This window comes from Mustela putorius, unplaced genomic scaffold (genome assembly GCF_011764305.1).
Source record: "Mustela putorius furo isolate JIRA1106 unplaced genomic scaffold, ASM1176430v1.1 tig00000759_pilon_pilon_pilon, whole genome shotgun sequence".
NCBI lineage: Eukaryota > Metazoa > Chordata > Mammalia > Carnivora > Mustelidae > Mustela > Mustela putorius.
The window spans coordinates 53,457-74,767 of NW_025421467.1; the positions used below are offsets into that span (position 1 = coordinate 53,457).

General features: G+C 40.0%; 2 long non-coding RNA genes across 5 annotated transcripts in view; one reads left to right on the forward strand and one right to left on the reverse strand.

Moving 5' to 3' along the window:
- LOC106007279 lies at positions 1 to 20,588 on the forward strand. Of its 3 annotated transcripts, XR_006607893.1 has the most exons (5): positions 1 to 208; positions 10,715 to 10,789; positions 11,388 to 11,438; positions 18,267 to 19,028; positions 19,144 to 20,588. It is a non-coding gene; the product is annotated as an uncharacterized LOC106007279 (long non-coding RNA). The 3 variants fall into 3 exon arrangements; XR_006607891.1 differs by having other exon boundaries at positions 18,267 to 20,588; XR_006607892.1 differs by lacking the exon at positions 18,267 to 19,028.
- Positions 6,354 to 21,311, reverse strand: part of LOC123386991 — a 27,740-nt gene continuing 12,782 nt past the window's right edge. For both annotated transcript variants that reach the window (XR_006607890.1, XR_006607889.1), the window contains exons 2-3: positions 20,587 to 20,699; positions 6,354 to 9,277 (exon numbers count right to left, since the gene is read on the reverse strand). This is a non-coding gene — a long non-coding RNA (uncharacterized LOC123386991). The remainder of the gene's footprint in view (positions 9,278 to 20,586; positions 20,700 to 21,311) is intronic.

Here is a 21,311-nt window from a genome sequence, read left to right on the forward strand (position 1 = left end):
AGTTAAGAGTACCCAATTAGCTACCAGAAGCTGAATGTCAGCCAGTATGAATGGTATGTAACTGGGCAGTTTTCCAAAACCCACCCCGCGGCTGCATATCAGGAAGACTGCTATAAACAAGCGTGCATGTGTGCATGGAGCCTGATAAGTCAATGAGGAAAGATAGACACGGAACAGCAACCCAGCCCGAGGAAATATGCAGAGCCGGGTGAGTTTCCACTTTAGGTGAACAATAGCTCTATTTCGGAAATAGGTCTAGATGCTCTGGTGAACAGTTAGATTGATCCTTTAACTTGTTATATATTAAATGACCGTTCTAGGAGACCAGAAACTGGATTCTCAACTTTCAAATTATACTTAATCGTAACACTCCTAAGATTGTGTTTTAAAAAATATTTAATAGGAAACATGAAAAGATATGGTAAGTGAAAATAGCACAAAGCAAACGTGCAAACATAGATCTCAGTTATATAAAATACACAGATAACATTTTAAAAGATAACACTAAAAATGCTGCTAAAATATAACACTGGATAGTCTTCTCTAGGTGATGGGATTATATGTGATTTTTGTTTTTTCTTTATACTTCCCTTCTTACTTTTTCTAAAATGAACTGTATTAGTTACAAAAACTAATAGAAAAACACAAGTTCTTTAATTTTAAAAATTTATCTCATGAATGAACAGGCATGGATAATTTGTGAATGAGTCACCTAGGCTGAGGAAGGCTGCAAAGGTACGAAATGGAACCATCCACAGTGCTTATAAAATTTTAAATGAATTTGTCTTCATGTACACACACATTAGCATCTTCTGTCTTACATTTAAACTCCTAGAGAGCAAAGGCTGTGTCTAATTCTGTGCAGTGTTTGGCTCAATTAAAAATGCAGATAGAACATAATTTTTATGCCGATTATATAAATGCACCTGGTTTTTATTCACTCTGGTAGCCAGCTTGGAAAATTCCTTAGTGTTACTAATGCCGGGACAGGGACGCCGAACAAGAACATACATCCTTTCCCCAAATTTAAAACCTCTTAAAAAAACTACTTCTGATGCAGCATGTGCATTCATAGAGAAGACTGGCCTCTACTATATTTAACGTGGAGAGAGAAACAGTACTGGAATTTTCTCTGTTCAAGCCCACTTCAGAGTTACATAATGGATGTAATCCTAAGGATTAGTTTAGAGTTTGATTTCAATATTAATTCAACTACTGGACTCAGCACTGACTCAAACTCCTGGAATTAATATAAAATAGAGACACAAAAGAGTTTTTCCACTTAAGAAACAAAACCAAGTCCCAACAGAACTAAGTCAAACCACTTGTAGAAAAACACTGGAGCAGCAGACAAAGAAGCTACTTCCTTTTCCAGTGTTTTCTAGACCCTTACCCTCAAAACCCTTCCTAATGATTCCTGCAAAACATAACCAAGGTTACTGTAACATCTGAAGTCACTCTGGAGATATACCTTGCTCTCTATAAAAAGTAGCTTTTTATTTTTTTTTTAGCATAGTAGCTACAAGAAGATATAAGGGACTTTCAGGATTTGGAGTTGATATTCTTACTAGAAGCCTAAAATACAGTGTATCAAATTTGGTCCAAATGAGTCAGATCCTTTCAAGGTTATCATGAAATAGACAAGCAGGCAAATGTGAAATCCCAGGTGTTTATTAAATTGAAACAGAAAAGTCACTTTTGATAACTCTGCCAGGGCTCCTCCCTCATCCTTCTCACAATGGCTAACATTTGTCAACTTTCACCAGAGGCTGAATGTTACATTTATACGGGCATGATCCAACATAATCCTCAAAGAAGCCCTAGGAGGTGGGTATTTCAGAGATAATAGGTTTAGGAATACACTAGGGAGCTTGTCCAAGGTCTCAGCACCTCTGTTCCTGAGCTGGGATTTGAACCCAGGTCTCCTGATGCTCAGAGTGCAAACTCTTAATCATTAAGGACACGGTCATTGTAGGGACCTAATGAAGTTAAAAGTGAGATAAAAATATAATTGCACCACTTTTAATTTGACTCTGTTGCATAAACATAGTTGGTCTTTCCCTATATTAACCATGATGTCCTATTAAAAAAAGATGACAAATTCTGACAACAAAATCTCCCGAGAGAAACCAAGGTTATTTACCGAAGTAATAACTCATGTCTCTTATTGAGAACATGGCAATACTGAGGCTTGGGTGTGGTCACCTGTGAGATCTGGAGGAAATCTAGAGGCAAAATTTACCGAATTTTCTCTTGCACAATACAATCTGTCTGTGGAAAGCACCCCCTAAACGGAAGTATCTGTCAAAGTAAAAATAAACCCGGTTAACAGCATCTGAAAAATATATTGTGAGTGGGACTCATATTTCTTTCGTTTGCTACAGTACACGCATATATTTAGTTTCTGGGTCCTATTTAAAAGACACACACACACACACACACACACACACACACACACACACTTAACTTTTCAACCCAATCTACCAAACTCTGAAAGGGACTAGCTTCCATTTTGTGGGAGTTAAGTGGCGGAGGCCAGTGCTTCTCACGGTCTCTTCTGGGGGGTTTCCTCCTGCAACTCAAAAGTCTCAGGGAGGCCAGGCCCACGGAGGTCTCAGGTTTGCACGAAAGAGAAATGGTTTGTGTTTGTTCACATCAAGACTGCTCATTCTACCCATAGTCATAAAAGTCAGACTGATGATTACCTGGAATGCTTACTTATCAATCTACACTGAAAAACAGAACTTCCCAGAAGAACTTAATACTGGGGCAAGCTTATTATTATTATTATTATTTAATGAAAATATCTATTGAGAGTTTACCATGGGGCATGAACTGTCCTAGGCACTTTCACATTAGTGATTTCATTTAACTCTCATGACAAGCCTTTGAAGTATCTTTTGTGTACTTGTTCAAGCTGAGGAGGCTGTAGCCCAGAGAGGCTGAGTGCTTTGGCCAAGGTCACACAGCCAGAGGAGCAGCTGAGCTTCCAGCTGAGCTCAGTCCTCAATGCTGAGGCCAGAGCCCTCACTGCTGGGAAAACATTAAGTTCAGAAGCACGGGAAAAGAACCAAATGATTTGATTGTAGGTTGGTGTCATTAAACCTCACGGACTTAAAATGGATTGGCAATACATTTTGCCAATAGCACGCAACTGGTCTGCGATGATCGGGGACATCTCTACAATTTTCAGGGGCCACAACTTCTTTCTGTGGCTCCCAAACAGACCAGCTGCCAACTGTTTGCTTCTGATATTAACATGTTATAATCTCAAAAGTGTTAAGTTTAGCTAACATTATCAACACTTATTTGGATTTTTGTTGGTTTGTCTAAGTGTGGATTACCTTCTGGGAATTTTACACATAGCTAATCTCAGCCATTTTTATGTTGATGTTTGAGAGTTTCGGTTTCTAGCGATGGTATTTTCTGCCACTGTTCCTTGAAATTCAAATTTTGAGGGTGTACATTATTTGGTACCTGGGCACTAATTTATTTATATCTATTAAAAATACATACATAAATATACATGGTACAAAACCATGTGCCATACTGTGTACTCATTATGACCAAAAGAGGCACTGATAATTTGTAAATCTATCTTAGGAAACTAAGTCAAAGAAAACAGTTAATAATATTTTGTACTGTTCCTTTTCTGTTCCTAGTGAAAAATTTGAAGAGTTACTTCTTACTACCAATCCAGTTCAGACAATTCTAAAAAGTGATTTATCATCATGAAAATTTCACGTTAAATAGCTATAATAGTGCAAAATAGTGCAAAAATGAAAAAAAAAAACAAAAGGAAGCTCTCTGAGTACATTTTTAATTAACCAATAAATAAAATAAAACCAGCTTCCAAAATAAAATCAGCCTAGCTGTGAACATTTTGCCTGCTTTTGACTTTGAATTGCAAACTTGGCCTGGAAAATAAATCTTAATGAGATTGTTCACAGCAACTTTGAAGAAAAATTAATAGTATTGTGGCCTACCATGATTATTCTCATTTAACGAAGTTGCCAAAGAATAAAAAGCCTAATTTCAAACAGAGGTTGAAAGAGTAAATGGTAGCAATTCACACACACATATTCACACACACATAATATTCATATTAAGGAGTCAAATGTATATTTTTAAAATCCACCATCAGAAAAAAAGAAATGCAATTTTTGGAGAGAAGTAATGTAGGTAAACATCCCTGATGTTTTGGAAGGCATATCTAAGCATCCAAGAAGCAGCTGTTTCGTTTGCTTTAACGGAACTGGGATGTTCTGGAGGGAGGGGTCTGTTGTTTCAATACAGTGAATGCATGAGTCACGTTCAACAGTGGACTTCCATTGGATTCTACCTGAACCATTGGGCAGGGATGCTATTTAAGTCTTTCTCTTCCCTACCAGAGGGGGAGGTGCTAGAGTGCTTTCTTATTCTCCCCGTCTGTTTATTTGCTGAGCAAGAGGGCTCCTGCTTCAGGCAGGTTAATCTGCTGAGCCATGACACGTATGAGAAGGCTGTCTGGAGGGACAGCACGCTTACACACTGAAGATATGACAGCAAAAGAACCAAAATATCACCCCTCTGGGCCTCTGCTTCCTCACCGTGGGAATCGATCTATTCATGCGGCACGTTTTTCAGGCACTAACATCCCACCTCTCTGAGATTCCAAATAAGAAAGTGCTATTTTAAGTGATTCTTTAAACTACCATTGCAGGGAACTACAAAAAAGTGTTCAGACTCGAAAAACATGTTCATTCAATACCCAAACGTAACTCACTTCTAATGAATTGACTATCCATCCGCTAATAACAGAATTTTGTCACCATCCACAAATATTTATTGCACATCTGCTATACACAGCAGGTTCATCTTAGAGGACAGAGAAGCCGTCGTCTACAATAAAAACACTCCAAGTTTCCCTTAACGTGTCATGCTGTAGGAGGAAGATAGAATGTACTCATTTTCTCATCTGTGCAGTCTACAACAGCCTGTACACAATAAAATTTATAGAAAACTAGAATGCTATAGTCCGTATAGACTTCAGACAGAATCTGTCCTGTAGATTTCTTTGTGTGTTGAGGCCCTGGAGAATCTGATGCAATAAGTCACGAACCACTCTCTCCAGAAAAATGCAGATGCATACAAAACATGGGACTCAGTTCTTAGCATTTTCCAGATACCCTCTGAAGCCACCCTAGGCTGAGACACGAGGCTAACGACTCCTGGTCTACTCCCACTGCTTCCTCATACGTATGGTGACACCAAGTTTCAAATAGGTGATGTGACTTGGCCACAGTCACACGGCAGAAACCATGAACAGAATAAATGGCATGAAACTGAAAATGATATAGATACCCCTCAAAACTCTAAATCATCCTTTTCATCAGAAGTCAGGCTTATCAGGTTGCTAGGAAAGGTGAAAAGGTGAAATGTTTTCAGAGGAATATACCTTTCTTTTATCTTAGGGTTCTAGCTGAGCTTCTCACTGGAAAATAGGCAGGTTTTCTTTATCTTGCCCTCAGGCCAGGCCCACCCATGGTTCAAGGCTGCCTTTTTCTGTGTTTGCCTTGGCAAATCAATAAAACCTGCATAACCTGGCACATTCAGAAAGGGGGCAAGTGTGAGAGCATGAATTAGAAACTAGTTTTCAGGAACCTAAGTTGAGTTCTAAAGAACTCCGTTAGTCAGATAATGGATGTTTAAGAAGTATTCTGAATCATACATAGACTGCTCATTTATTTAGGAAGTGGTACTCTACTAAAGTGTTAGCAAGTTCTAGAGACCTGCTTTAATGAATAGATGGAAATAATTTCCAACTACTACATTAGTTTGTTCATGGCAAATGGCTTTTTCCTCCCCAAAACTAAAGCATTCATTCTGGGATGCCGCATTTTACTTTTAGCTTTTAGCAAATGCATCTAATCTATTTCAAATTCACTTCAACAAATATTCTCCTACAAAGCAATGTAACAAAATGGAAATGTGCATTTGTTTTAGAGTAAGATTTGAATTCAGATACTGGCTCTTCTATATCTAGACATGGGATACTAGTCTCATTACTTAAACATCCCTGAGTTCCCCCATCTGTAAAGTGGGAATAATAACAACTCTTGCAAACTGGCTGTGAAAATCAGCAATAATACAGTCTATTTTAGGGGCACCTGGGTGGTTCAGTGGGTTAAGTCTCTGCCTTTGGCTCAGATTATGATCTCAGGGTCCTGGAATCAAGCCCCACATCAGGCTCTCTGCTCAGCAGGAAGCCTGCTTCCCCCTCTCTTTCTCCCTGCCTCTGCCTACTTGTGATCTCTATCTGTCAAATAAATAAATAAAATATTTTAAAAAATATATGTATATATATAGTCTATTTTAAAAGGAGCTAGTGCAAACGGTAGGCACTCAATAAAATGGTAACAACATAAAATAATGATTAGTTATCAAAAATTGACAAAGGATACACTTCATCCTAGACCCTTCTCCAAAAAATCTGAATTTATAAATCTAAACGAATGAGGATTTAATTCATTCTTAAAATGACTCCAATACTTGTTTTAGTCTATTTTGACATATTAAAAGGTATAGCCACTAAAGATTAAAAGGCCATCATTGAAATAATTATCTTTACTAAAGTATCACTGTCAGGGCTTTTTTGACCAAAAGGAAATCTATTGTTACCGCTGGTAGATAGGTTTTAAGTCTTGAGATAACATCAGTGTTTTAAGGTACCAGAATAATAAAACAGCAAGAGAATGATTTCTTGACATGGAACTTCATGACTAGAAGTCTAAATTAAATATTATGGTTCAGTAGTATTAATGTGTTTTCACACTACCTACCAAGTTTTCAGACTGCACTCTACTTATCCTTTTTAAATTACTAGCAGTATCTTTTTTCATGGGAAATTTCTTACAAATTACTTTGAGAAGCCAAAAATTTACAGTGGAAATTTTTTCCCTAGTCCTTTTTTAGAAAAAAAAAACCTATTCAACAGGCAAATCTAAATAATTTTTAGCAGTTCTAAATGTAGTGAATTCATGACTTCTTACTGTAATTGAAAAGGAACATATAAAGCAATTACTTAGTCACTTATAAAACCCACGTTCAACTTTCGAAATAATGACTAACCTGATAGGAGAGACAAGACTTTTATAATTAAATACTAAAGTCTAGCCATTTGAGATAAGCACAGCAGGTTATGTAATTGTCCCCTGCACTCACAATATCCTTTTTTCTCTTCTTGGATGCATATCATTTTTCAGTAATAATAGAACATGTAACAATATAAAAAAGTCACTGTACTGTCGGAAATCCTTCTAACCACAAGCTAAATTTTTGGCCAAGAGTAAAGCCTCATTAATTAGGATTTCACGGTTTCATAAGGGGGAAAAAAAAGGTGCCCATTAATAATGTAAGTAAAATTCCCTGGAGAATCTATTAGATTCTTAAGGAAACAAAACAGTGAGCCTTAGGCACTCATTTACATATAAATACTTGGACCATTAATTGAAAAGCATTCCTAGCCAGGGCAGGATGGAATTTTCAAATTTGGATACTCTTAAAACCTCTTTCAGTGCCATATGAGAATGGGAATGGGAAGAAATGGGACACATGACATCTTTTGCTAGAAAGCTGGTCTGGCTCGTGTGCACACACATGTGCCTGAAGACACTGAGCACAGTCACTAGTCATCCAGGGACTTTTCCCAAGCTCCTTACCTTCAGGTGGAGCCACACAGCTCGCTCTCATCAATGGACTATGAAGAGAAGATGCCCAGTCCCTTCAGGGCTCTGGTGATTAAGAAGTATAATGCTCCTTTTTTACGCTCTATCTCTTCCACCAGCCAGATGCAGACAATCAAAAGCCTCAAAAGATGACATTATGGGCTGAACTGTGTCCCTCACTTCACATTCAGATGGTGGAAGTCCTAACCATCAATACCTCAGAAAGTGATGTTAATTCAGAAATAGGATTATTATAGATGTCATTGTTAAGATGAGGCTTAGTGGAATAGGGTGAGCCCTAATTCAATAATACTGGTGTCCTTATAAAAAGGGGAAATTTGGACAGAGGGAAGACAGTATGGAGGGACACAGGGAGAAGACAGCCATCTGCAAACCAAGGAAAGAGACCTGGACAACTGATCTTCAGAAAGAACCAGTCCTGCTCAACTTTGAGCTTGGGACTCCTAGTCTCCAGAGCTGAGAGACAATAAATTTCTGTTATCTGAAGTGCCCAGTTTGTAGTACTCTATTATAGCATCCTGGAAACCTAATACAGCTGGTAAAGCCAGAAGATAGAAGGAGCCCGAGTTCAGGATTTCTGAACAAGTGCTGAATAAAAGCAGTTCACTGACCAGAAAGACCGACCCTAGGTTGGTACTTTGGCAAGAAAGGAAACTTTCATTGTGTCAAACTGAATTTTGAGGACCTATTCATTATAACAATGAAATTACCTGATAAAATACTTAACTAAGTAATTAAACTGGCAAGTAATTTTTAAAGTTACTTTATATGAATTAGAAAACATGAACACATCATAGAGAACGGTATAAAATCCACGTAGATTTTTAGAATAAAAAAGAAGTTCAAAAAACATTGTGAGTTTACAAGAAGATATTTTGGGGTAATTCCCCTAAATCCTCCCCAAGGTACCAATTTACTCTCCTCTGCCAATAGAAGTAGAATTTCCTCAAGAATTTTAAATAAGCCACAATGTCAAGGTTGCTATATATAGTTTAAATTATGCTATAATTCACTTAAATTTGTTTAATTTTGTAAATTCAGAGGGACAATTCTCCCAAGTGGCCCCAGTGTATTACTTGCGTGCTAAGGACAAGAATATTGTAAATAGAGGTCTCAGGTTTTCCCAGAGTTCTCAATATTATTTGTAATCAATCTGAAGAGAATTCACTATGTAACCATCATCTTCTGCTCTCAAATACAAATAAAAAAATGTACTTCCTTTACGATAAGGTGAATAACATGGAATCAATACATTGTTTTTCAGTTTTTGATCATTTAATTAATTTATTTTTACATCATGTGATGAAAAAGTAAAAGGCTATCCTAGCTAAGACATAGAGTTTTAATTCAAAATACCTCAAAAGCTGAGCTGGCAGCTGGGTTGTCGTGTTTACAGAAAAGCTAGGATGATTCAGCCAGTGCTCAGAGCTCAATTTAGATCCCAGCGTCTGGATTCCAAACACATGGAAGATGTGGCGGCAGGTTTCCAGGTCATGACGGATCCGAGACCAGCGACCACTGACCAGAACAATTCCAAATGGAGAAAGTGCCTGAGGGAGAGAGAAACCTCAAAGGTGTTTGGAAGACCTGGCCATAGTCAGCCCTCCAACTTGCAGTAACATAAGCTTTTCTTGTAGCTGGCAGGTGCCGGGGAGGCCAAGGCAAGGCAGCCAGGGGAATGACACTGAACAGTCCTCAAGTCAGCTTTGTCACGGTCAAAAAACATCTCTTACAGATGACTTCTTTCCTGAAGCAGCTATTGTTCAGATTAAACTATGGGAATCTGGTCAATGGAAAACCTTAGAGAGCACACGCTTCCTGCTAAGATCAGCGCTTAACTTTGCTTTGTTTCAAAGAGAAAAACTGGGGTAGGGAAAGGGAAAAAATATTTTAACAGCATATTTTGTTTTTTGGTTTTTTTTTTCCTCTTGGTGAGAAGAAATCATAGCCACAGTAACTATAATGTAGGCTACACACTGAAAATCTAAGAGGGGGAAAAATAGTAGCACAAAGTCTTCCTAGCCCAATTTTATCCCCATCAGAATTCACCTCGCTCCTTCCCTAATTTTCCTTGGATGTGATACATCCAGAACATTGGTGGTTTTGCAGCTACAGATTTTATGTGCAAGAAAAAAATACTTACCCTGCTGCCTCTCCTCACCTTCCCCCTCTGAGATCTCTCTCCCTCTCTCTCCTTCTTGTCTCTTTGTTGTGAATGTCAGGGCTGTCAGTGTCACGGTCTGACATGATTAGCGTTTCTGACATTACACCAAGAAGCAGACACGGAGCAAGGAAAGCGTGTGGAGGGGGACGAGGGTTAGGATGTGCAGCCATTTAAAGCCAAAGGGGAAAAAAAAAGGAGACCCAACCTCCTTTCTCTGAGGTTCCTTGATTACAGGGCAACTTATAAATCACCCTGGATTTTCCTCATTTATCCAATTAGTCCGTTTTCCTGCTCCTGTGGAGATCACTAAGGTGTGGGTCTGTTCTGCGAGATCAAAGTCGGTGGCTCCAATAACAGATAAGACAGAATTCGTGATTCAGCAGATTCTAAGGCTGTGAAGTATAACAATCCGCACTTTGGGAAGATAGCACCAGTCCATTTCGAGTATCGATTCACTGCACTTTGTCACTCTAATGATGTTATCTCATTAAAAGAGATAAATGCCCCACTGTTCTTCCCAGAGCATCTGCTTCTTACTCTTCTCTCTTTTTCAACAGCATGGCTCTCAGCAGCAGCACATTAAAATCAAATTGAAATCCAATGCAAGGCTTGGCGACAGAGCTGCTTACCGAGGCTTCTTTTTAATTGCTTTTTCTTACTCTCGCACCCTTCCCGCTCCCCCAACAACTGTCATCCGTAGAAACACCAGAATAAAGAGAAACAGATGTAGAAAGTAATCATAATAGGAAGCATTCACTGAGTGCCTGGTATGAGGAGCCTCCACCGCGTCGGCACTTACCTTTGCCCACCTTGACCTTCCCAGGTAAGCAGAACGATCTCCAGTGTGCAAATGAAGAAATGGAGTCTGAGGTTAAGGTGCTTGCCTGAGATTACACAGGTAATGGGACAAGCGTGCAACCAATGCAAATGCTTTTCTTTAGCCCCCGTTTTCATTCATGGAACAAATAAGTAAATATGACTGCAACTTGATTAGAATAGGTAAGGAGAAACATGTAAAAGATGGTAGCAATTATTCTCCAGCCTGCTAATACCAGGAACATAATGCCATAGGCAGTGCAATAGTTTTGTTTCAACAGATTTCTTATTAAATAAAAAAGGTAGCAATTTTCCATAATGAATGTTTTATACATTATTCCTTTGTGTATCAGGCCTCTAAAGTACACACTATTAAAGTCTATTAAAGTCTGTATTTAGCAGCATTACTAATGTGCCTTTGGGGAAATTATTACAATGAAACAGCATCAGTCTTTCACAAAATTTCAATTGTTTAATATTCCTCTTCTGATCTTTACACATGTCTATTTTTAGCCATAATCAGACCCCATCCAAAATGCCGTAACGCCAGCCTAGAGCTGTCACAACAAATTGTTTATGGGTTGGATTTATGAAAAAACAAGACACGCAGATATTGCTAATTTCAACCAATCTTTGTTTTCTTCTAAAATTCATTGCTACTTCAATGTTCTAATTAACAGGTGCTTCTTGATCACTGTGACATGTGATGACACTCTAACTCTCTGGCTAAGGTTGGTTATCTTAATTAATTGCTTATACTTATATCTAACTGAGACTGGCCTCTCGGGATAATGCCACTTTATTAAAATCTGAGGGTGGTAAGAAGTTATAAAACTATTCCACGAAGAAAAGAAAACCAAATAAACTAGAAGAAGATACAAGCTGTGATTAATAAAATCTAAATGTTCATCTAAACCTAAACACAGTCATTTATAAAAGACGAGAAATATGTCTTCTGAACATTAACTGAGGACTGTCTGCAAACATATGTAGTTTTATATACTCGAAATAGGTATCTCATCTCTTCTAGGACATTTATTAATTTTTTCACAAAATATGAGGTTTTTAAGAATGAAGCAAATGGGGCACTTGGATGGCTCATTTGGCTTAGTGTCTGACTCTTGGTTTTGGTTCAGGCTGTGATCTCGGGGTTGGGGGATCGAGCCCTGCTTAGGGGCTCTGTGCTCAGTACTGAGTCTGCTTAGGATTCTTTACCTGCCTCACCCTATGCATGCACACTCTCTCTCAAATAAATAAAATCTTTTTTAAAAAAAAAGAATGAAGCAAAAAATGCACATATCTTAAAAAATACCATGTTCTCTCAAAACATAGAAAACGATGTTAGGAGTATTTTACAGAGACAAAAGACCAAAAAAGGAAGCTGGAAAGAATACTAACAAAGGGCTAAATGCAATAATAAGATAGCTGGACCACAAGAAAGGGCGGGGGAAAGGGGCAATTTAAAGTACTAGGTCCTCAAGTTAATAAGCTGGGTGGAAGTAATCTCTCATTTATGCATTTCCCCGGATACAAAGCAATACCATCATTTGAGCTGATATGTTTGCAAAATCAGACAAATTGAGTGGTTAATATTCTAAAGATGGACAAACCACAGATTAAGTACCTAAACAGTCATGTTTCCAATCACCCAATCACCAATTAACTAAATAAGATGTAACTTAATTGTACCCATTAAGGACTACTAATTGAGAGGAGAAGGGCAGGGTTGAGGACTTGGAAGACAGAAGCATTCCTCTGCATGATTCACAAAGACCAGAATCAACTGGCCTCTTTGTTACAGGGACCCGGCCACAAACAGCATCAAAGAAAGAGGTCGTAGCACACATTCCAGGCCCAAAGGACCTGTCTAATTATGCCGTGTGCTTGTGTGGGCTTAGTGAGGCAGATATGGTGATGCAGAACGAGGACCCACCAGTTTGGTCAACATTTAATTAAAGCTCCACATGAAGGCTGGCATGGGGCAGTTCATCAATTTAAATAAATAAATAAATAAATAAATAAATAAATAAATAAGCAAAACTTGCTTCAGTCAAGAAAATCCTAGGCACTCTTCTTTAAATCTGCCAGAAATAAGGACGAATGAGATTCCCAAACCACCGAGCCCAGTGTGTGAGGGGCCCCTGAAGAAAACCAAGATGAAACTGAATGTTCTCTTTCATTCAAGTGAAACCTATTTTATGGTCAGTAGCGGTGGCCACATTTCAAAGGGCTTATCGTGATTCAAAACGAGGCCTCTCAGACTTGAAATTATATTACCGTCGTGTCAAAACATATCTCTTCTCCTGCTGGGGTCATTATGGTCTTAAACCCGAAGTCCAGCCTTTCTACTCCAAAGCCTTAATTTGCCTCCCACCTGTGCAGCTCCTCCTTCATCTTTTCTGACATGATTGGGAGCTGTTAAGTCAGGCCCGTGATGAGCTCCACACTCAAGTCAAGGCCCCGGCGCAACCACGTGAACCCTGCCCTGCGTGCGCGGTCTGAGGGCTGGTGCGGACTTGAGTGCATCAGTGTGTGATTCATCTGATGCTCCACTTCTCTGGACAGAAAGCTTCAGACTTTCCACTCACACCCAGACCACGAAGAGAAGTAGGCACTGACCGCGGCGCCGCCATGAGCTCCTCCGAGATTCAGAGGTGAGCTGAGACCCACTGAACTGGGTTTCCGTGAAGCAGAAAGGAGGAGAGGTCTCATTACTGAAATAAAAGCATCAATATTGCCTCCATGGTAGAAATGACTAGAAATTATCAAGAGATATTTCCACATAAAGTAGGAAGCATTTCTCAAATAACCTGTATGCTTTATCTATATTTACTAGCACAAATGAATTGTCTACACACATACATTTTATTTATTTTTAAAGATTTATTTATTTGAGAGCGTGAGAGAGAGAGCACAAGCAGGGTGAAGGGGAGGAGGGAGAAGCAGGCTTCATGCCGAGCAGGGGGACCGACACGGGTCTTGATCTCAGGACTCTGGGATCGTGACCTGAGCCGAAGGTACCTGCTTAACAGACGGAGCCACCCAGGGGGCCCCCTCGTGCATACATTTTAAAGACAACGAAGCATTAACATATTTAGTTAATTCTTTTAAATTTGTCTTCTCCCTACTTGATAGCAAATTGACCATCTACTACATTACATTACATTTAATGTATTAAATACCTGTATTCCCATACCTCTTAGAAGGGAATTATATTCCTGTTTTCTTCCTAAAAATGCACTGAATTTCCCAGTGTGATAAACATGGAAGAGAATGGAGGTCCAGGTTTGCCATTTCTGTATATCCCCCATTTAAGCAGAATCTGACTTACATGTAAGTAGCATGGGTGTTACACTGGCCTTGTGCCAACAATGTTCCCTTTAGTCTTATGAACTCCATAAAATGGTTTTGTTTTTAAATAAGGACTAAGCTCATTCTACATCCTTACAGATGTAGAAGGTGAGATCAGATGTGACACATGCCCAGGGCGCTCACTGCTCCGAGCCCTGGGTCCAGCTTCTTCCTAGAGTAAGGACTGCCAAACCCAGGACATAGGCATGGGCTAGCCCACAGCTTCTCAAACTCCTATCTCAGGACGTGCTCAAAAATGACTGCAGACCTTAAAGGGCTTTTGTCTACATCAATTCTTTCTACCCATGGTTGTTGCCATCTTAAAAATTAAAACAGACATTTTGGATGAATGTCATTGGATGCCACGCAGCCTCTTGAAAAACTGTACTGTACACTCAAGAGAAAGGAAAAGAAAAAAAAAAGACTTAACATTATTATGAAAGTAGTTTTGACCTTGCAGGTAGCCTGTGAATGGGCTCCCCAGGCGTTCCCAAACCCTAGTCTGAGAAGCACTGGTCTAAACTTGTGTGCATCAGCCAAGTCTTTTGAAGAGCTGGATGAAGAAATGACACACATACTGAGTAAGAGGATGTAATTCCATTTAAAAGTTTTGAGTCACTGAGGCAAAGGACAGTATCTTTTTCTAGAGTGTTGCTCTACTTACTACTGCCTCCAAACCATGAGCACATCAAAAAGCTCCTTCCTGGTCATATGTCACATAGAATCTCTCCCGATTTTCAATCTCTGTTTTGACCAAGGGCTCTGGTTTTCTATCTGTCTGCTAAATATCTTATCCAGTTGTACCACAGCTAAAGGGGTACTTATTTTAAAACCTTTACCTTTTTTTTTAAAAAGATTTTATTTATTTATTTGACAGACAGAGATCACAAGTAGGCAGAAAGAGGAGGAAGCAGGCTCCCTGCTGAGCAGAGGGCCTGATGCAGGACTCGATCCCAGAATTCTGGGATCATGACCCGAGCCAAAGGCAGAGGCTTAACCCACTGAGCCACCCAAGCACCCCACTTGCTTTTTTTCTGATTTTTAATCACATATACAAACACTCATTCTCATTGTAGGAAAGTTAAAAATATAGAAAAGTATTTTTTCCTATTATTATTATTATTATTTTATTTTATTTATTTATTTTTTAGAAAAGTATTTTTTCAAATAAGAAACAAATACAGGGGTGCCTGGGTGGCTCAGTGGGTTAAAGCCTCTGCCTTCGGCTTAGGTCATGATCCCAAGGTCCTGGGATTGAGCCCTGCATCGGGCTCTCTCTGCTCAGCGAGGAGCCTGCTTCCTCCCTCTCTCTGCCCGCCTCTCTGCCTACTTGTGATCTCGGTCAAATAAATAAATAAAATCTTAAAAAAAGAAAGAAAGAAAGAAGGAAAGAAAGAAAGAAAGAAAGACAGACAGACATACCATGTACCCACCCTCTGAGAAAACCATTGCTAACATTCTGGACAACATCCTATCATGTATATCCAAAACTGTAGTGAAGGTAGTATCTTAAAAATAACCTAATATCTTTTTTATATAGTATTTTTAGTATGAAAGAATGTACATTGCTTAAGAAATTTAGAACATACAAGCAAAAGAAGATAATGCTTTTAACATTTTGATGTGTATGTATAGTCATGTATGTCTTTTGAAAAGGGAAATAATGATCCAGCTGTACATACTCTTCTACAATTTGCCTTCTCCACAACTCATTTAAAACATCTTTTTATGTCACTAAATATCCCTTCATCCCTTCCTGGTATTTTTATTGTATGGCTGTATACCACAATTAATACCTTCCAAAAATTACTATTATTGTAATATACGATGAACACATTGCCTCAATTTTTGTACACATCCATGGCAACTCCCTTTGAGTAACTGTTGTAGAAATGGAATTTCTAAGTCAAAAGGTATGTGTATTTTTTGGACTTTGATACACATTGTTTAAATTTCCTTGAGAAATGTGTTCTTTCACTGCATCTGAGAGAGCCTGATAATCTCTTTCCTACCTTCACTGAGTACATTTTCATGTTAGGTGTATGTTTTAAGGATTTTTTTTCTTTTTCTTTTTTTTAATTTAATTTTATTTATTTGACAGACAGAGATCACAAGTAGGCAGAGAGGCAGGCGGAGAAAGAAGGAAGCAGGCTCCCTGTGGAGCCCCATGCAGGGCTGACTAGGGTCAGGTATGAGGATGGGACCATTTTTTTTTTTTTTGAGATTTTATTTTTTTGTGAGAGAGCACACGCACACAAGCATGAGGTGGGGTTGGGGTCCACGGGACAGGCAGAGGGAGAAGCAGACTCCTCACTGAGCAGGGCGCCCTATGTGGGGCTTGATCCCAGGACTCTGGGATCATGACCTGAGTGGAAGGCAGAGGCTTTAACGCACTGAGCCACCCAGGCACCCGTAGGTGAATGTTTAAGTATTAAACCTCTGAAATAAGCTGACTCTCCTTACCCTGGCCAGAATAGAAGCTCTGGATGGCAAAGACCTTTATTTTGTTCACTGGTGTCCTATAGGCACAGTGCATGGGACCCAGTACTCCCTTGGTAAGTGTGTGTTAGAGGAGCTGACGTTTAATCAAGTAGAGTCATGTCTATGCTGGAGGGAGAGCCGGGGGCAATGAGTTCCGAACTTCACTGCTTCATAGTAAGGAGGAGCCAAGTAAGAAAAACTCTAAATGAAAGCAAAAACTGAATTTCAGTTTTACTCTTTAGTTGACTATAGAGATATTGATCTGAGTGTCAAGGTGAAACTGCCTCAAACCTGGCACAGTAAAATGTTCAGAGAAAAAATTCTGCTGGGTGGATATTAAGCAAAACAGTAGCATCCACCCACCAAGAGAGATAAGACACAAGGCTGTACTTCATTGGATGCGATGGCATTTGTCCAAAGCAACAGCAATCAGATCTGACTGTATTTGAGCATAAGAAGGAAGAAACAAGTCTCAAGAAGGTTCCTTTTTCATTGTGGGGGGAGGGAAGCCTTCTGTGTAACCACGGAAAAATCAATTATTTTTCAATCAGATGGGGCGTCCTCATAAATTCAAGGCAGACCACAGCAAGTGATATGCCTTCATGAAAATAATGACCACGAAGGAAAGAGTTTAAAATTGTAATTCTGAGGTTGCTGCTAGGAAGAGGGAGATTTCAAGAGCAGAACACGGGTCCTGTGAGCATGGCTCTGTGAACTTACGAGCTGCTGGGTACCCAACGTTCATCAGCCTGCCCAGTGGTCTCTACAAAATCCCATCCTATCCAATTTGACTCCCCTTTGGCTCTGATTTTTATTTTTTTAAAGATTTTATTTGACAGAGAGAGATCACAAGTAGGCAGAGAGGCAAGCAGAGAGAGAGAGGAGGAAGCAGGCTCCCCGATGCGGGACTTGATCCAAGGACCCTGAGATCATGACCTGAGCCGAAGGCAGAGGTTTAACCCACTGAGCCACCCAGGCAGCCCTTGGCTCTGATTTTTAAGTAACACACTAAAATCCTTTCTTTACAGCATGATGATAGGTAAATAACACAAATGTGAAACATTAACCCTTCTTACTAGCAACAATGCGTATTATATCATCTATCTTTATTAACAAGAGAATGCTGGAGAAAGTAGAGAGGATAAAAACTTTTGACAAAATTTATAGTGAAATCCTAATGATAGAGTTTGGGATCAATATAAAGATTAGAAAGTCAGCGCTTGCAAAAAGATCTGAGAAGAGTATGGAAACTGGAAAGATGGGTCTCCAAGTGTGCACAAGAGCCAAGGGGAAGGAGAACCCTGGGGAAACCTTTGCACCCACAGTGTCCTCAACATGTGAGGCTAGAACATAAGCCCAAAATGAATAACCAATCAAGTCTGTTTATAATATTAAAAAGGTTAATAAATGTGAGGGTATCTGCTGTGTAGAAATCTTATGTATAAACGAATGCACTGGTGGGCAAGCTGTCTGAGGCCCGGAACTGCACCCTTTTCTGGTGTGACCCCAAACTCTACCACAGACAGAAGTTCATGAATGTGGGGAGAGAAGCTACTGCTTGGTGGACAGCAATTCACCATCAGGTTAGCCTGGTTAAACTGGTCAAACGGTCAGTGTCTTGTGCTGTGGGGTTCATTCCAGTTGTTTTCTAGTGATATCATTGCTAAATAACCCAAAGAGAAATGTCAATGGCTCACTGTAATCACAATTGCCCCATCACTTCACAGGAATCATGGTGGACCTTAGAACACTGTGCCGCCCTCCAACTTGACATCTCCACAGTTCAAGTGTCCCACACGCTAGCTGGGGTTTGGGAAGAAAGGAGATTTATGAGACTGTATGTCCAAGCAAGTGGAAAGTGCGCAATTCAAAACTCTCCAGCTTTCTAGAAACACATCTACTTAGAAAATCAACCATACCCACAGAAATATTTCCAACATTCTAACTCACATATCCTACTTGATGAGATGATTGTCTGGTTTTATTTAAGCTGAGATCTATTTCCTCCCCAAAGGGTGGTGTGTTCTTTGTCTTATGCCAAGAAAACCATAAGAAAAATGCTGACCTATGAAGGTTACACATCATGCTTAATCACTACTTTAAATTAAAATAACATAAAATAAAGCATTCATTGGGACACTTAGGCAGAACATACCTTCCCAAGCAACAGACACACCTACTGAGACACCTGAAATGTCTGAGGAGTCTGGTTCCCAGCTGCATATCAAGAGCCAAACCATGACATCAGGTCTTGAGCTGTCCTGGAGAAACTTAGGGCAGGGCTGTCATAGCAGTGTCCACCAACCAGTCTTCCCAAGAGTTGACTTCATGTTTCAGTACACCAAACCCTGACTAATAGATGCCAAGGTCTGCAATGACCACAGTGATAAGTCTCCTCCTCTTCCCCACCCTCCATTCATGACTTTGGGATGGAATACCTGCCTACTTTCCAGTATTCCAAAAGCTTTCTCCTCAAAGACTGCTTAAAGGTAAGTATTTAAGCCAGTGGTCGTGGTGATGGTGGGCGTCAGAACAGGTTTTCTTCTCTCGGCCAAATGAAAATCTCTCAAAAACCATTTCTTACTATTTTCTGGTCTCTTCCAGTGGGGTAAAGCAGAGAGCACGAGAAGGCCAGACAACAGACCAAGAGAAAAAGATCACCACTGGAAAGGGGGTTTTAGTAAAGGACTTTCAACAAACTAAATGGGTTTTCTTAAAGCCTAGGTATTCCATAATACCTTTTGAAGACACACTGTCTCAAAACACTGTCTAATTCTACCACAATCCATTGCTAATGGGATAATTTACCTCTTCTTGTAGGCCTCTGGCAAGATCTTTCCCTTGTATTAGATCCTTCAGTGGCTCTTAGAATTGGACCCTTACCTCATTTTCTGGGCTCATATCAACCATCATCCCCCAGTGCAGTGGTTCTCAGCCATGGGTATTTTTGTTCCCCTAAGGGACACTGGCCAATGTTGGGGAAAGTTTTGGGTTGGCCGGACTGAAGTGGGGGAAAGGGAATGCTACTGAACATCCTTCAAAGTGGAAGACGGCCTCTCACTACAAAGAATTACTTAGCTCCAATGTTAACAGTGTTGAGATATCCTGCTGTACCAAGTCCTTTGTTCTCCAAACATACCAGACTTTCTCATATGCTTTGTGCTTAAACATAGCCTGTTTCCTTTACCTGGAATGCCCTGCCCTACTCTATGTCTAAGAAATGGCCATTTATCATTCAAGATCTGACTCAAAATGTCACCTCCTCTACAGTCCTTTCCATATCTCCCAAAGCTGGCTGTTCCTTCTGTACTTGCAGAGTTCCTGGTACGCATCTCATTAAAACACTAGCCATACTACCCCCAAGCCTGTCACCTGCTGCAGGCAAAACCTAAGACTCATTCATTGTTCATCCCTGAGTGTCCAACTGTAATCAATTGTTACTTCCTCAGTCACTCAAGGAATAAATAGAAAAGTTGCAGATGCACTTAAGACTCTCCTACAAGGACATCTAAGAGACAACATTGTCCTCAACATCAGAAACAACAACAGCAAATATTTATCAAATGCCTGTAATGTAGATAGGCACTATATTAAGCACTGGTGTACATATGAACTCATGTTCATCCTTTTAACAACCCTGTGAGGTAGGTACTCTTATCAGCATTTTTCAGGAAAGGAAACTGAGGACAAGAGAGGTTAAGCCACTTGCCCAAAGTCATCTGGAAGAGCTGTTATTTAAACCCGGGTAGTCTGGCTTCAGAACTCAATTTTCCAACATTTATGCCAAGGCAATTATACTAACAACCGGTATTTCAGCCACTCAGAAACTTCTGACAAATGCAATGACACATCTGGAAGGCTATTACCACCACCTCTTGCGACCCCGCCTATGAACACTGCTCGCTGGGGTCCCCCGACTCTCCAACCTCTGGGATGCTTGTGGCAGGAGAAGCAACGTCCTCACATCGTGGGAAGGCATTATGTACCCAGAAGAATCGTGGTACGGTAAAGAAGACACGAAAGCTGATGTCCAAAAGTATCTCTTACCTTGTTCATGCTGCAGGGACTGGAGCAAGGGCTCAGACATGTCACAGTGCGAGGCAGCTCTTAAAGATTCTCCTCGTTACTGTAGACTTCACTTCCTGAAGCAGACAGCTGCACTGCAAACACAAAGAGGAAATCCATCAGCGGTGCTTCAGGAAAACCAGAGCAGTCCTGCATCCAGTGGAACTTTCTGCCATGATGGCAATGTTCCCTGCCTATATGGTCCAGTATGGTAACTACTAGCCACGTGTGGCTACTGATCCCTTGAGATGTGGCTAGTGCAACTAAGAGGTGAATTTTAAATTGTAGGTGATTTTAATTAAATTTAAATGTAAAGATCCACATGTGGTTAGTGGCGATATTACTGGACAGTACAGGTCTAGAGATTCAAATCAGAAGTCTTAGGGTCACAGACACTAGACATGCCAGTGGCCAAGGAAAAGCTGGATATCATATGCTTAGAGCAGATATCAACATACCAGAACAAGAACCTTCCTTCAATAACTACTTCTTCAGCCCTTATGAAGTTTGGGGTACTGAGGACATAGGAATCAATAACCCAGAGGGGTCGCTTATGTAAAAGTTTCCCACTCAGGCTTTAGCCTCCTTGGGAGGAGAAAGGATCTAGCATGTGAGCAGTACTTACTTTGTGCCAGATCTCAATGCCTCCCCTGCGGCCTATGAGAAAGAGACAGGCATTTGCTGAAGACTGACTACACAATGCCAGG